At 36.3% G+C, this 17,165-nt stretch overlaps 1 long non-coding RNA gene and 1 pseudogene across 1 annotated transcript; both read right to left on the bottom strand.

Annotated features, from left to right (window-relative positions):
• Positions 1 to 5,488: 5,488 nt before the first annotated feature.
• On the bottom strand, positions 5,489 to 7,161 carry LOC149153886 (uncharacterized). Its single transcript, XR_016263341.1, has 2 exons — positions 6,922 to 7,161; positions 5,489 to 5,556 (listed from the first exon to the last, which is right to left on the bottom strand). It is a non-coding gene; the product is annotated as an uncharacterized LOC149153886 (long non-coding RNA).
• Positions 7,162 to 7,165: 4 nt separating this feature from the next.
• Positions 7,166 to 17,165, bottom strand: part of LOC149153885 (beta-fructofuranosidase, insoluble isoenzyme CWINV1-like) — a 78,514-nt pseudogene continuing 68,514 nt past the window's right edge.

The following is a 17,165-nucleotide window of genomic DNA, read 5'->3' as shown; positions in this document are numbered from 1 at the left end:
CGATGCTTGGCACATTGCCTCTTTAAGATGTTCAAAGGCCTTTGTTGCTTCCGGAGTCCATGAAAATGAATCTTTCTTCAATAATGTTGTTAGAGGTGCTGCTATTCTCCCATAATTCTTAACAAACTTGCGATAATACCCTGTCAACCCAAGAAATCCTCGCAGATGCTTTATGGATGTGGGGATTTTCCATTCCTTAATGGCTTTAATTTTGCTAGGGTCTACCTTAACTCCTTCATGAGATACAATATGACCCAAATATTCCACCTCCTGTAATCCAAAGAAACATTTGGATCTTTTTGCATATAATTTTTTCTCCTCCAATAGTTGTAGCACCCTGTCAACATGTTCAACATGATCCTTCCAAGACTTGTTGTAGATTAGTATATCATCAAAAAATACTAACACAAATTTTCTAAGGAATGGTTTGAAAATTGAATTCATCAAACCTTGAAATGTTGAAGGTGCATTGGTAAGGCCAAAAGGCATGACCAAAAATTCATAATGACCCTCATGAGTTCTAAATGCCGTTTTCGGAATGTCTTTAATCTTCATTCTGATTTGATGATATCCCGAACGAAGATCCAACTTGGTGAAGTAAATTGATCCATGTAATTCATCCAGTAATTCATCAATAACAGGAATGGGGAACTTATCTTTAATAGTGAGCTTGTTGAGCTCCCTATAATCCGGACACATGCTCCATGATCCATCCTTCTTGTGCACCAATACTACTAGAGTTGAGAAAGAACTTTGACTCGGTTGAATTATACCAGCCTCTAGCATTTCTGCAACCATACGTTCAATTTCACTTTTTTGGACATAGGGATATCTGTACGGCCTGATGTTTGGAGGAACACTTCTTGGAATGAGATGAATAGCATGATCATGATCACGCATAGGTGGGAGACCCTTGGGAGTCTCAAATACCTTGGAATGATTGTCCAAGACTTTTTGGAGATCTGGAGAAATAGATGATTCCGATGTGGAAACATCTAGCGAGCATAATTGTGCAATTACACATCTTTGCTCCTTTTTTAGAAGCTTTGTCATACCATGAGAGCTGATTATCTTTCCTGGTTTCCCTACAATACCCCTTAATTCAACTTCCTTTCCTTCTGTAGAAAATTTGATGAAAGGTTCTTGAAAATTAAAAGCTATTGTACCCAAGGATTGTAGCCATTGGACTCCTAGTACAACATCCGCACCTCCCATTGGAATGGAAAGCATTGGGCTAGTCAATACATATTCTCCCATGGATAGCTTGATATTATGGCACTTTCCAGAGCAATTTATTGTTCCTCCATTTGCAATCATCACTTGACACTCTGGTGTTGGATATAAGAAGCAATTCAATTCTTTTGCTACCCTACAATTAATAAAATTGTGGGTGCTTCCTGAATCAATCAACACTATTACCTTTTTCTTCTTGATTTGTCCTTCTATCTTGATGGTTTGAGGAGTGGTAATTCCCGCCAATGCATTACAAGATATGGTCAGATTTATTTTTTCTTCATCTAGGCTTTGTTCCTAGAGTATATCTTCTTCTTTTGACCTTTCTTGCTCCTTTTCTTCTTCCTCTTCACAATCTATGTAGAATAATTTCTTCTCAGCACACTTATGACCTTTAGTGTATTTGCTATCACAACTGTAACAAAGCCCTTTTTCTCTTTTTTCTTCCAATTGTTGTGGTTTCAACCTTATAGGTTGTGGAAGACTAGGGGCAACAACACTTCCATCTTTATAGTTGTGATTGGTATGCTTCCTGGTTGCCATAATTTTACTTTCCATTTTTCTTGCTAACCTGAATGCCTTCTCTAATGAATCAAGTTCCCAAAGGCGAACATCATGTTGGATTTATCCTTTAAAGACCCTATGAACACATCAATCCTATGCTCCTCTGGAATATCTTTTACCCTTAAGTTCAATTTTTGGAACTCCTCAATGTGCTCCATTACTGAACCCTTTTGTTTGAGACTTATCAATTGGCTAAAAAAAGTGTTGCTTTTTGTATCTTCATAATGTGCTATCAATTCTTCCGTAAAAATTGCCCAAGTGATAAATTGTTTACGAGAGAAAAGCCATTGATACCATACAAACTGATTTGGTTCCAAATATACAGTTGCCATACGTACCTTTTGTGCGTTTTGCACATTATTGAGATCGAAGAATTGCTCCATCTGTAATATCCATGTGGCGGGATCCTTGCCATCAAACTTCCTCATATCGATTTTTGGAATATGGTGATTCTTCGATCCAACATTAGCGTCTATGGAATCATGATTAACATTTCTTTTGTTCTCATCATGAGTTTCCTTTACTACCTTTTCACCATTAGTGACCCTTTCTTGTAGCAACTTCTTCAATTCTTCCATGTCTGTCTTCAAATCTATCTTCAAATCTACCATGTCTCTCTTCAAATCTGTCTTTGAATCATCCATCTTAGCTTCCATGCCCTTTATCTTAGATTCCACGCCACTTATCTTAGCTTCTGTTAGCTTTTGTGAGCGTGACATTTGTTGCACTTGTTCTTGTAATTTTGATATATCATGTAGCATTTCTTCCTCTTCTTCATGAGTCATGCTAGAGCTTTCAGGTTCCTTACTAGGTGTTTGCATTTTCTTTCCTCGGGGCATCAGTTACCGATAATAATGCTTTACTATGCCCTTTGAATTCCGTTAAACCAAGCTTACACAAAAATTAAAAAAAAACTACACACCTTTTTTCACCTTATAGAGGCCTGATATTGAATCTGATGTATCTCTGTAATTTCGGATCATCCAGTTCTAAAATTGCTACCTGTAGTAGCCTTCTGTGTCCTCTTTCCAATGCTACAAGTTTGAGCCAAATTGGATTCTCCAAGGAAGAGTTATGTGAAATCTCCCACAGTGACTTGCTTTTAGACTGGTTCAGTAGAGCGAACTTGTATGACGTGCCACGAGTCACTGTTTCAACCTTTGAATCTGAAACACACGCACAAGAAACTTCAGTCTGTCCTATTTCTGTACCTTCTTACGAAATTTCAATCCGATCCCCAGAGAGAAAGTTATGACGATTTTCCCCAGGTCACCTGTTTTGAATGTAATTCAAGAGTCTGCAAAAAGACCAAATTCCTCAGATCATATCTCCGCAAATATCACGCGAAAAGCTCTGAAATTCGGACCCAAGGTTCAGCGCGATTTCTTCTCAAATGGGTTTTTTTTGCGACTTCTGAAACGTCACAGAAAAAAATTTATAGTGAAAATTCCACGATGACCTGTTTGGAGCAGCGAAACCCTAGAATCCAAAGCTTTGATACCAAATGTTATGAAACTAGCTCAAGAAAGATAGAAAAGATAGATCAACGCCTTAGAATTCAGCCTCTTCGATGGGGCAACCTCCTTTACATTACATAAATGAACGATTCTTGGATGATACAAATGACAAAACCTCCTTTCTATATATAGGAGTCTAAGGAGTTATAATATAATCGAGCCGACCTAACAATAATAATATAAAGCCACAAAAATAACAATAGAGGGATTCTATGGGGCACAGAAATAACAATATGGGGGTAATAGGGGCACAACAATATAAATAAGGGGTATAACTACAATAGTAATGGGGTAATCACTAGTATTATAGGGACCCAACAGTAACATTAGAATGTACAGCCCTATTACAAGTATTTGTGTTAAATTTTTTGGCTTAAAGCTACACCGCTGCGAAGTTTCCGTTGAGTTGGCAATGAAATTTGTTTAATGTTGTAGCCATTGATTGTCCTGATTTTCATTCTCTTCGAATAGCGCGGCATTAATGCGTCATTGATTTTGTTGTGAGCCTGTGACATGCATTTCAGTTCAGTTCCTGAACTCAAGTGTGGATGGCAGAAGTTGGGCTTGCCACGGAGAGGTTCCTCAAGCCATGGAGCAGGCTTTAAATATGATGTTGACATACTATATTGAGGCGGCAGTTCCCATTTCCAACCCTATAGCATTATAAATGCTATGTCCTTACACTGACCTGACAGCCCCTTGACGTCACCACTCGCTTACATCTCGGGCCTGAGCATGGGGCAATGGCTAACGAACCTGTCATAGGGCATTAAATGCCCGCTTAGCTACATACTCCTTAAGCCGATAACACACCACCGCTATTTTTTATTTATCAACTCACCGTGCGGATTTGTTATATCGGCTTAAGGAGTATGCAGCGAAATGGGCATTCAATGCCCTATGGCAGGCTCGTTAGCCATTGCCCTGAGCATGGATCATGCATCCATCTCCTATCTTCCGGCGAATACGGGTCACCCAGCTCCGGAGATGCCGTGTTCCTGCCCGCCTCCACTCCGGTGATGTCGTGTTCCTGCCCGCCTCCACTTTGGTGTGTTAATGACGTTTACCAACCCATCGTGGAGGCTCATAAACTTTGCACCAACCATCTTCAATACGTTATCATTATCTGCTCAAATCCTGGCAATTCAAAAAGTGCAACCATCGAACAGGAACACGGAAGAGCTCCGGCGAACAGAGGTTACAGAAAGTGATCCCCTGCAACGCTTCGAAACCAGTAACGCTTTGTCTTGCACCAAATTGTGCTTTGAATTACATTGAAGACCATGAGATTTATATCATAATCCTGTACCCACCCCCCTCCAGCTATTACTATTTTGAGCTTATCGCCAACCCTTAAAAAAGCAGATAATAATTAGTCTAGAATACAAACACAAATCCAGAATCTGAAAAATAAACATCGACTGAAACTAGAATTTTTAACCTTACATGTGTGGGTCAACAAATTTGAATCTTCATTAACCTGGAATGATGGGAGATCCAGGGATTCCACTGCTTTACGACAAGCAAAAGTGGCTTGAATTGGTGTCAAGGTCTTCGAGCTCTGTCTTGTCTTTTCTAATTGTAATTTCTTATAACAAATACAAAAATAGATCCTCACCTAAATGGTTTGCACCCACTCAGTTAGACTGCCAAGTTCCTTCACACCCAAATCTGTGTTTTTTGCACTTTATATCATCTTCTGCCAAAGGCAAACTGCCCTTTTTCACTGCCATTGATTCATGGCCTATCATCATAGATTCATGAGCTGTTTTTTGACTAATTAAATTGTTTCATGTCTGGAGGTTATAGGGAAAGTCTGTAAACAAAATCTTCTTGAAATTGTTGTATAATTTTAATACTCTGAGTTGTATATCACTACTGGATGAAGACGTGTAGAACTTAAAAAACAAAAGAATTCATTAAATGATTAACCCACAAGTTATTTTGCATTTTTTATGATTTGCAGAGCATTACCAAACATTTTGGAGGTTTTCCTTATTTTGTGATTATATCACTTGACATGCCTAGAACTTAAAAAACAAATCATTTCAGTCAATGATTAACGCACAAGTTATTTTGCAATTTTTATGATTTGCAGAGCATTACCAAACATTTTGGAGGGCTTCCTTATCTTTTTATGATAGGTATATGACTGTCTTGATTGCATTTGACTGTCAAAATGTTGTGTGACAGTAGTGACCACTTTCATCATCGCTTCCTTGATCAAGGTATTGCTGAGTACCTGGATAATGTAGGCAAATCCACTGTAATGTATTCATTGCATCTGGATAAGTTATATGCAGCAATTTAACTGTATCAAGATAGATTAGATGCCTTCCACGTGAATAAATCTTACATAAATCCATCATCTTAAAAAATGAGACATTTTGAATCATTTCATTGTTCCTCGCAGTGTTTGAGCTTCTGGTTTATGAAAATTTATGGTTTTTTCATTGTATTCATTTTTTAAATAGTCTATTTAAAGGCTTCAGGTAAATTTATCTTTGTGGCTATTAGGATCTTTAAGTTAGACATTATTATTTCTCTTGGTGTTTAGTGATTTTATTGGTATTAGTGAAGTGGTGTTTAAACTCATTGTTGTTGAGATACTAATGGTTCCAATTTTCCTGAAGTCTTTTAGTCTTTAAGAGGCTAAATTAGAGATGAATCCCATGGGAAAAACTATTGATCACCTGAAGTAATTTATCTGGAGTCTTTCCTCTTTTAAATAGGTTAAATTAGAGATGAATCCCATGGGAAAAGCTATGGATTCTCATAAACCTGGAGCTTGAAAACCACCAACGGTCACCTGGACCAATTTACCTGAAGTCTTTCTGCCTTCAAGAGGCTAAATTAGAGATGAATCCCATGGGAAAAACCATTGATCACCTGAAGCAATTTACATGGAGTCTTTCCTCCTTTAAATAGGCTAAATTAAAGATGAATCCTATGGGAAAAACTATGGATTCTCATAAACTTGGAGCTTGAAGACCACCCGTAACTTGACCGAATCAAATTTACCCAAACTATGATACTACCCTAACCTTTGACCAAATCAATTTAGCCGAACCACCAAACTAGGTACCTAACCTTCATCAATAAGTTGCCCATGAACACATTAATGGACTCCATCTATTCTAAATTTCAAATAAAATCTATTACAATAATTAATAGATATGTCTTCTTATTGAACATCCGTAATTTAATTTTTCTTTTAATCTAATTTTCTTGGGAGAATAAATGAAAGATGTTGATATATTCTTATCTTCTCCTGTATATCATATATTGATGGAATTTCAAATATTACCATGCAAATTTTGAAATAACAAATGGCATTTCATAAGTGAGTAGTTTTAAGTGTAATTTTTTGGAAAATTATTTTCCAATCTAATTTGTTTAAAATTTGGCAGAGATTTATTGAAACAACAAATTTGATAGGTGAATTCTTCGCAATCGAAGTGCCCAGAGTTTTTGAGAATAGTAAATCCATATATACGGTCAAAGACTACTCCTTATATAAATATAGATTACATTATCCAACTAATTGGAAAATAAGCAGGAGAAAATGAGACAGATCTGCCTATATCAACGATTGTGTCCCAATTACCTGAGGATTGAAGTCCATGACTTATGTCTGGCCAGGCGTTAGTTGAATGCTTGACCTGCATACAGCTATTTCCACCTGTGACCTGCAACTCAGAACCGATATCATTGGAACAATCTTCTGGGGACATATCCAACTGCATTACTTCGCTGCCATTCTGTCCAAACTCTGTAACTGTTTTCTCGCTCTGTAGCCCTGAAACTTGCATGGGGAGGTGTGCATTCTCGTGGGCATTGTCTGAGTTATATTATGTTGCTTTAACATTCTGCTCTTCGAACACAATCCCATCTGGAGGCTGCATGCTAAGCTGATCCTGGGGGAGTGCTCGTGATGCGTTTTCTGAATGGGGATTGGAAGTGGACTGCTCTGAACATACTGGCTTTGAGTGATCAGCAAGAAGGCTTGTAACCTGATGGATCAGTCCAATATCTTCACGGATCTGCCCAAAATTAACATCACAAAGGGGAATCATTGAGTAAGTTTAATAAATACAAGTTTCCCATCTAGGATTTAAAGCTATCCTTATTGAGGAGGAAAATAAAAGTGTGGTACTCAACAAATTTGAAATCCCCTGCACAAGAAAAATGTGGTGTGGCCATCAGAGTTCAAATTCCTGATTTAAAGAGTCAGTTCTTTTAACAACTATTCTTCTCATATATAAAAAAATGTAATGTTATTTCTTTTATGTATATTGGATGCGGGGAATTCCATTTAACACAAGGATAGCAGTCAATTAGAGAGGGCAACATTTTCTTCTAAAAAATATTTATTGGACTATAAAGAAGGTTTATTAATGAGGGGTTGGCTTTGTTGGGAACCATGTAGTCCCAATGAGACCACTTATCCCAACCTGTGTTCACTTAAGACTGTCAGATTTACAAAGCATGTAAATTGATCTAACAAGAACTTAAAACTGTAACATTTACAAATCATGCAAATTGATATAACAAGAATCTTGAAGAGTTGTTTTAAATATTTTGGCCTATATTTTATAAAAGTTGATAGTTATGGTAACCACAAAAAAATAGATATGAATATTGATTTTTAGTTTAAAGTGTTTTATGATGTTTTTAACAACAATATTGTTTACATATTCATTTATAAGGAAGTAAGAAAATGGAGGAAAATAGACATGAATGGGAGGTAACTATCAAAGGCACCAAGCAAGTGTTCACTTGTCTTGTTGGTGGCTGTGTGGGGAACTTGAGTCGATCTAAGCTATCTGGCCTTAATCATCATCGGGCTACCACCCACAATCGCCTACCAATTCCTCCACGTCAAAGAGGTCGAGTAAGAGATGCAAATGCTACATGGGCGGTCAAATCAACAAGTGCAGTTAAAAGGCAAAATGCCAAAATACAATATGATTTAGATGCAAGGCTATGTCGTGCATGAAAACAAGCATATAAAAGATTTGTCAATGAAGAAATTCTTTCAGCTGTAAGTATTTATTAGTATTTATTTGTATATGCTTTTTTATTAATATTGTCAATGAAGAAATTCTTTCTGCTGGAAGTATTTATTAGTATTTATCTATATATGTTTTTTATTAATATTAATTTATTGTTGTGGACTAAATTCATTGAAACTTGTTTTCACAGTCAGTTGTTACATTTGATCAGCTTAATGATACTTCAAAGCAAAGGATTTGTGAAATAATTCAACGTTGGGATCAGAGTCTACCTCGTAGACATATGGAGACAATGAAGCGCATAGATATTGCTTTAAAAGAGAAAGTAAGGACTGAGGTTCCTGATGATGTGGGGGAAGAAGGATTAAATGGGCACAACCATATATTAAACTTTGATGAAACTAATCAGGACAATGACAACACAGTTGAGTCCATTTTTTTGTATACATTAATTTTTTAGACATTTTAACATTAAATAATATTTATATTTATTATAATTGTATACTAATTTCTCATTTTTATTGATATGCATAGCCTAATCAACAAAATTCCCCAAGTTCAAGCCACCAACAATTATGACGCTCACCTAGATTTCAAGGATTTCAAGGGGTTATTGGGCCAGTAAGTTTTTAATCCAGATAACCTATTCCACTAAAACATTAATATATAAATTGTTATGTTTTACCATAATGATGGGATGAGAAATGGATGTTTTGTATTATATATCGTTATCCTTGATTTGTTTTCATTATATGTGTGTGTGTGTTATTTCTTATTTATGGTGCAGGTGTTCCCTTTGGAACCATCACAATCAATGAAAACCCCTTTTCGAAACCTTAAGAAGAATGGAAATGAAATGGTTCAAATGTTAGAACCATCTTCACGTCTAATGTCACAATGCAAGGTAAGATTATATTTATTTATACTCTTATAATTTTATCATATTTTTACATTTAATTCTATTTGAGTCATACTTATATCTATGTATAATCTAATGTTCAGAGTAATGAATATACATCTCCTAAAACACCTTTGCACATGTATGATGGTGGACATGATACTCAGCGGAAATCACATTCTCCTCAACCATTGCGGCATTCACCTAGACTTCAAGATAAATTAAGAGAGGTAAGTTATATACTACATATCATAGCTCATAATAACATTGACATATTTTTTTATGACTAGTTAATGCATTTTCTTTTCATATTCGTTACATGTTCCCCATATTCTCATTATATCTATATAGATTTTGATATTTATTGATAGCTAGTCAATGCATTGTCTTTTCATATTCGTTACATGGTCCGCATATTTTCATTATATCTATGTGGATTTTGATATTTATTGATAATGTTTTAATTTCCACAGAAAACAAAAAAGATAAATGTTGATGCTATGGTTAAAAGGACCAAAATCACGCCAAAGGACTTGAAATCACGTGGGTTCAAGTCACACAAACAATACATAGACCATATATGCTCAACTAGCATTGCTCTCATAGAGCACATATGCTCAACTAGCATTGCTCTCACTAAACCCACTAGGTTTGCTACTTTGAAGGCTAAACATTCCAGCAAGTTTAAATGACTTAGGCTACAATAATATAACTTTAGCCATTGTTTTGTCTATAAAGGGGCTACAAGGACAGTTTCAATGTATTAACTTTCTTTTATTAGATTGCTAATCACAGTTTTACTTCACAATAAGGTACAACAATGTCTCTCACATGTAATCTCTGTATTCTTTGGACTTTTCAATACATAATTTTTTTTCCCAAAAATTGTTTCCAGGTGCTAAGTATGTCTTTAAAGATACAGGGGGTTAGTGAGGCTGCTCTGCTCATTGCTTATTTAGTATATGTTGATTTAGAATTTCCATTTCATATTTAGCTGGCAGGATGCGGGGTGAGCTGAACTTATTCAGATTGTAGATTTCAAAATATTTCCACATTCAATGCATAGCAGTGAGGTTAACTTATGGAATTTCAGTATATTTTTGGAATATGCAACCAATTAATCTGGTTACTTCCTATTAAATTTTAAAGTATTTTCAAAATGTACAGAATAAAGATAACCCCAACTTCTGAACTTCTCTTTTAAAATTGAAATATTATCTATTCTCACTCTTGTTTATGTATTCATATAGATTTCATTTATTTGAATTTTATTATATTTCTAGTACAAAAGAATCTATCCAGGATGCTTCTGGTTCAGTTGCTTTATGAGGTTGCTTTTTCATGTTCATATATTCTATTAATATGTTGGATGTTGGTTGTCATTCAATTGGACCAGCTTCATGGCAGTGGGTGCTATGATATTGATAAAAGAATAAAAAAATAAAGAATTATTTTAATAAGTGGATAAATTTATTTTAAAAATTAAATTTTTAAATCAAAATAAAAATTTGTGTAGATGGACCTTTTAAATATAAAATTTTAATTCTATTCTGTTTCGGCATGTTGTCTTTTATGTCTATGATTATAGGTTCTTACTGTCAACTTTTTTATTGTCTTTTGGGCTTCACTGTTTCTACCACTTTGCGAACAGTTATCCACTCTTTTTATGTCTGTGATTACAGATTCTTACTGTCAACATCTTTATGATCTTTTGGGCTGCACTGTTTGTACCACTCTGCGAATAGTTATCAATTGTTTCTTTTCTGTTGTTTTGTATCTTTTGTTCATAGATCTCACTTTTTCTCTATGTGAGCTTTTTTTTGCTAAATGGTTGTTATTTATGGGGTCGTTAACTAATACACACACACACACACACACATATATATATATAATGTAATTTTCAATGATATTATATGAATGATTTTTTTTCACAAAAAATTGGAGCAAAATGTATTTCGGTACCAAATATTAATTGAAACTAATTTAATATTAAAAAATTTAAAGAATAATTTATTAATTGGCATACTTAGTATAACGTTAGAATTTGGTAGTATGAAATTTGGTATCTTTAAATAATATTTTCAACATATATTTACAGAGTGCCGGTGGTTATGAAAAATGATTTATCAAATTTTCAAGTGGTAAATAATTATTTAGCATTTTATTTTTATCATGTTTGAAAAATATATAAAGAAACACTTCAAGATCTCATCATTTACAGAAATTGATGATGGTAGTTATGAAAAATGCTTTATCAAACTTTCAAATAGGAAATAGTTATTTAGAATTTTTTATCATTTTATTTCTGCATTTGAAAAACATATAAAGAAACACTTTAAGATCTTATTTTTATTATTATTTAAAAGGTCAAAAAATTGGTAATACAAAAAATAATTTGAATATTTTTTTTCGGGGCATGTAGTATTGATGAACTATAATACTTTTTCATAAAGTCTGATAAATCTCTATGGATAAAAATGTTATTATATATATATATATATATATATATATATATATATATATATATATATATATATATATATATATATATATATATAATCTTTTTATTAGTATTATTAATAATAATAATTTAAAATAATGTCATAATTTAGTTATTTTTTATGGCTTTTTAAATTTTAGCAACATTCAATGTATTATGATGAAGTGTTTTGATCTCTAGTATATATTCATGCCTCTCTCCATTTACCCAACATTTAATTTATATCACTGCCTTAGTTTACATCTAATATGAGTATAAACTAGAGAGTTTAAGAGAAAGCACTCTCAATCCTCATAATGTAAAAAATGTGATAAATCTTTCATTAATGTTTTGGAAATTGAACAATATGGAACTCATAAAAATTGGAAGTTATTTTAGCCATGCTTATCTTATTTTTACACTTTAGGTTTAATATTAAGTATTTATATGTGGATTATCCACAAATATTTTAAAAATTAATATCTATGTTAATAATCAAGATAACCAACTTAATAATAATATTTACTATATAGAGTCTCAAAAGTAATTTCTTTTTAGCACATTACTTTGATCAACAATTGGGATCAAGCTTCATCTCCTCTTCGTAAATCAAACCATGGGTATTTGAACCTTGGATTTATTAGTCACAAGAGACTAGCGTAAATCAAACCATGGGTATTTGAACCTTGGATTTATTAGTCACAAGAGACTAAAATTACGTGGATCACCAATTGGGATGACCCCTTGAGACTATAAAGGTTAAACCCTAGAATCTTCTAGCCATGAGGCCAATCAACAAGATTCAAAGTCATTGCAACAATATACTCAACATGAGCTCAACATATCATTTACAATAATTAAACTTTTGTGGAGAGAATAACAAAAATTTCTCTCAACCACTCAAAATAAACTTAACCGGGCCAAAACAACTATTATTGTTATATGATTCATTTCATTCATTTTAAAGTTACTTTTTTATTTTTATCAACATCATCTTATTAAATAAATTATTCAGAAATTTTAAAAACATAATAAATTAAAATGATATTCATAAATATTATCATCAATTCATAATTTATTTTATTTAATTAATCTTAAAAATTATATCAAATAAAGAAAGAAGAAAAAAAGGTAAATATGATTTTATTTATATTTTTATTAACATTTATATGCACAAGAGATTTAAAATTCTATTTTTTTAATTAATTATATTTTGTAAATTCACTTCAAAAAGAAATATTATATTCTTCACTATAAATCACATATATATCATTGTTTTTTTATAATAAAAAAAATTCTCGGTAAATGACTAATTCTATTAACTGAAAAGTAAAATAATATTACAAGGAGTTGAGGCTTCGGATAACATCACCCGAGAGCACTCAACACAGCAAACCTGCCCCAATATAGGGAGAGCCTGGGCGAAGCCGTTATAGAGGACAAGAGAAGAGATATCGAAACCAGAGATAGACCAGCATAACATAAGAAAGCACACGAAAGCAAGACAGAGACTTTCCCTAGCTGCCCAGAAGATCTTTATACTGCCGCTGCTCGAGGGGAATAACAAAATCATCTGGCTGTAGATGTTAAACCAGAACTGCAAACAAAATTGCCTGAGGTTGACCATATAAAACATCAGCAAAACCAAAAGAAGTTTGGGCATGCCCAGGTGGCATTATACCTCCACGTCCTCATTCGGAGGCATCTCCACCTCCTGACACGCAATACCAGTCCACATATCTTCAGTTCCTGCCTTCTCGCCTTCTGGGTTCGTCGTGGGGTGATGAGTGGCCATGGAATTGCCTTCCCCGTCCACCGGGATGATGGCATCAGAAGGCATAATACCGCTAGGAGCGTCTCCTCTGTCGAGCATCTTGCCCTTTCGATTCACCGGACTTCCTTCTGCCATAAACTGCTCACTGCTTTGAGATTGCTCAGACACCACTCGCACCAGAGGATGAAGCTGGCTTTCTTCTTCAGAAAGGATAATAGTGATATGAGCGGTGATCATTGGCCTACTGAGATTGCTCTGAAATTTGAAGTGAGTGGTCTGGAATGCACTGTTTGGGGTCGACCTGCGAGAAGGGCTATGAGGAGGCGAAACCACCAGAGAGGAGGGGATAGTAACAGGAGGAAGGGCAGGATCCACAGAACTGTTAACCTTCGAACACCTTAGGATACCTCGGCGTCCCCTAGAGCGACTCCTCATACTCTGATGCACCATGCTGAGGCAATGAGGGGAGCGCACAATGAGACCAGGGGCAATGGCTGGAGGGCTATAGAAAAGCACAAGGGACCTCTTCGTTCGCTCAAGACGGGCCTGAGAGTGCAGCCCAATTCGAAACTCAGGGGCAATTAAAAGCTTGCCACCAATTGCATAGACTAGCCTACCATCACGACCCTCAGCATAACAAGACCACAGACCCGCTGCAGGCCAGAACCTGGAGCATGGAGGCTGAGCAAAAGTTGTGGAGAGGATAAAACAGAGCGCCATGAATATAACAGCTGAAGCATCACCTTGGACGAAGCGAGCCATTAATGCAGACATTCCTCCAAATCTACCTCTCTTAAGGCTATCCAATTTGCGTCGGGTGAAATCCTGGGAAGCCACGCAGAGCTGCAGCTGGCAGTACCCAGCCTGTCCATCAGCGAATAAGCTCATTATGTTTCATTAATTTCACCCGCATCCGGGTGTTCTCCTTCCTCCTGTTGCATTTCCTTCTTCACTAGGTTGTTGTAATCTGTGAGTTGAGATTTAGATGTTAGGCTTGAAATTGGTCCAACATGAAGATCCATCCTACAATCAACCCCCATATTAGCAAGTAAGTCCACAATTTTATGCCCTTCCCTTCGAATATGCTTTAAAGTGATCGCTCTGTTAGAGGAGAGCCAACATTCAATAAGTTCAATCCTTTTTTACATTCTCCAGTTGTTGCTCACTTTGCCAGAGGAGGATCCTTGCAGGATTTTTGTGACCATATTTATGATGATCTGGGAATCGCCCTCGATTATGAGCGGGAAGAAACCTTTATCTTGCGCAAGAATTAGTCCTTGCCAAAGACCTTCCAGTTCTACCGAGTTATTGGTATCCCATCCCTTTGAACCTAAGAAGGTTAAAAGAGGAGCCCCCTTGTGATCTCTGAAAATCCCTCCAAAGCCTGAATTTCCTGGGTTGCCTTTCGAGGTGCCATCAAAATTTAGCTGGTACATATGCATAGGGGGAGGTAACCATTTCTCAGGTAAATGGTTCCTTAGAGGCTTTGTTCCTTTGATAAGTTGTTCTTGCTTGCATTAGAAGTTCTAATTGGCCCACATGGATTGTTCTTGGGGGTTAGTTGGGAGATCCTCCTGATACCAGGTTTTGAGAGATATGGTTTCCTCAATATTTTGGCAGATTATTTTCCAGATATCTTCCAGCTGCAAAGAGTGATCCTTAAATATTATGTTGTTTCTCTCTTTCCATATGGCCCACATGAGAAAGCCCGGAATGAGCTTCCAAAGGAAATTTAAAATCTTGCTTTGATAAGGGTTATGATCCCAGTTGCGCACAGTGGCAATGGTGTCTCCATGAGTTCTTCCTTCCTTTTGGTAGCGGAAACTGACCTTTTCCCAGAGCTTGCGTGCAGTCTGACAGGACAGCATTAGATGCTTGATGGTTTCCTCCTCTTGTTTGCAATTAGGGCATATTGAGGGCCCATGAAAGTTCCTCTTTCTAAGATTATCCCACGTGAGAATCTTGTTATGGCATAGGAGCCAGAGAAAGGTGGATATTTTTGGCCATATGGAAGGGTCCCATATTATGCTCCAAAGAGGATCTTTCACTGTATGTGCCTTGATAATGATATTATAGGCCTCTCTCATAGAATAGGTACCTCTTTCTTCATATCCCCACCGAAGAATGTCCTTTTCATTAGAATGTTGAATTCTTCTTTTTGTTAATTCTGTGTCTAGAATTTGTTGGACTTGTGTTGAGCCCTATCTTAAAATCTGATTCGCCTTGAGCCATTATTGGTACTCTTGGGTTGGTGAATTTCTCCAGAAGTTTTTCACCTTATCATAAGATTGCATCTCCTGCTCCAGGGGTTGAGTAAGAGGGATTTGGTCCTTTAATTTGTGCATCTGCTACCATAAATCTTCCCAAAATCTTTCAGTGTTGCCATTCTTCACTTCCCAAAAGTTGTGCTGCTGAATGAGATTCCTGTGCTGCTTGGCCGAGTTCCATATAAGGGAACCCATGCTAACCTCTGATATTCTTATTATTTCCTCCGCTGAGTAATTCCTTGCATACTTAGCCGTCCACAGAGAGGCCCAAGGGGTGAGAGGCTCCGTAAGCCATTTCCACCAGATTCTAGCTCCCATGATCTCATTTCTTTGAGAGGGATCCCTTAAAACAATACCACCCCCTTTCTTTGGTAGACAAGCAGTATCCCATTTGACCATAGCCCACTTTCGCTTGTGACCATTACTGCCCCAGAGAAAAGATCTTTGGAGAAGCTTGATTTCTTTGAGAACCCATTTGGGTGTTGCAATGATGGAGAAGAGGTATAGCGGCATAGCCTGAAGTACTGCTTTTATGAGGACAAGTCGACTCACCATATTTAGAGATCTGTGAGTCCAAGAGGATAGTCGCGCCTCCATATTCTCTAAGAGGATTTTCCAAGAGGAGTGCTTTAGGGCTGAGGCAGTCAGAGGAGCACCTAAATATTTGGATGGGAGGGTAGCAATGGAGAATCCTAGAATATGGGCTATAGCTGCCTAAGTTAAAGAAGGAGTATGGAAAAAGAAGATCTAAGATTTGGATTTATTGATAGAGGCACCTGAGGCTTCCGAAAAGTCTGACAAAAGGGATTTGAGCAGTCGGGCTTCTTGGACCGAGGGATGCCCAAAAAGCATGTTGTCATCAACGAATTGCTGGTGTGTGAAGGCTGGAGAGTTATGAAAGGATAGGCCTTTGAGACAGAGGGATTGCTGAGCTGATTTAATACTTCGGCCTAATCCTTCTGCCATGATAACGAACAAGAAAGGGGATAGAGGGTCTCCCTGCCTAATTCCCCGGGAAGGATGAAAAGGAGATGAGGGTATACCATTGACCAGAATAGAAAAGAAAGAGGAAGAGATGAGGCTCATGACCCATCTGACCCAAGGAGCAGCAAATCCAAAAGCAATTAGAACTTTTTTAATATACATCCAGCTTAGGCTATCAAAGGCCTTTGAGAGATCTAGTTTGAGGAGCATACCTGGCTTCTTGGAAATCTTTAGGGAATGAATTATTTCATGAGTTAAGATGATACCATCGATGATCTGCCTACCTTCGACATATCCAGATTGCTCAGGAGAGATGATGAGAGGAAGCAGCAGTTTGAGCCTGGAGGCAATGATTTTGGAGATAATCTTATAGATTATGTTACATAGTGCGATAGGCCTGTACTTGTCAGGTGTGCTTGGCATGTCCACCTTGG

Source organism: Pinus tabuliformis, chromosome 9 (genome assembly GCF_031772625.1).
Source record: "Pinus tabuliformis cultivar Carrire ecotype Pingquan chromosome 9, CPIR1, whole genome shotgun sequence".
NCBI lineage: Eukaryota > Viridiplantae > Streptophyta > Pinopsida > Pinales > Pinaceae > Pinus > Pinus tabuliformis.
Note: the sequence above shows the minus strand (reverse complement) of the source record. Positions and strands in the feature narration are given on the sequence as shown.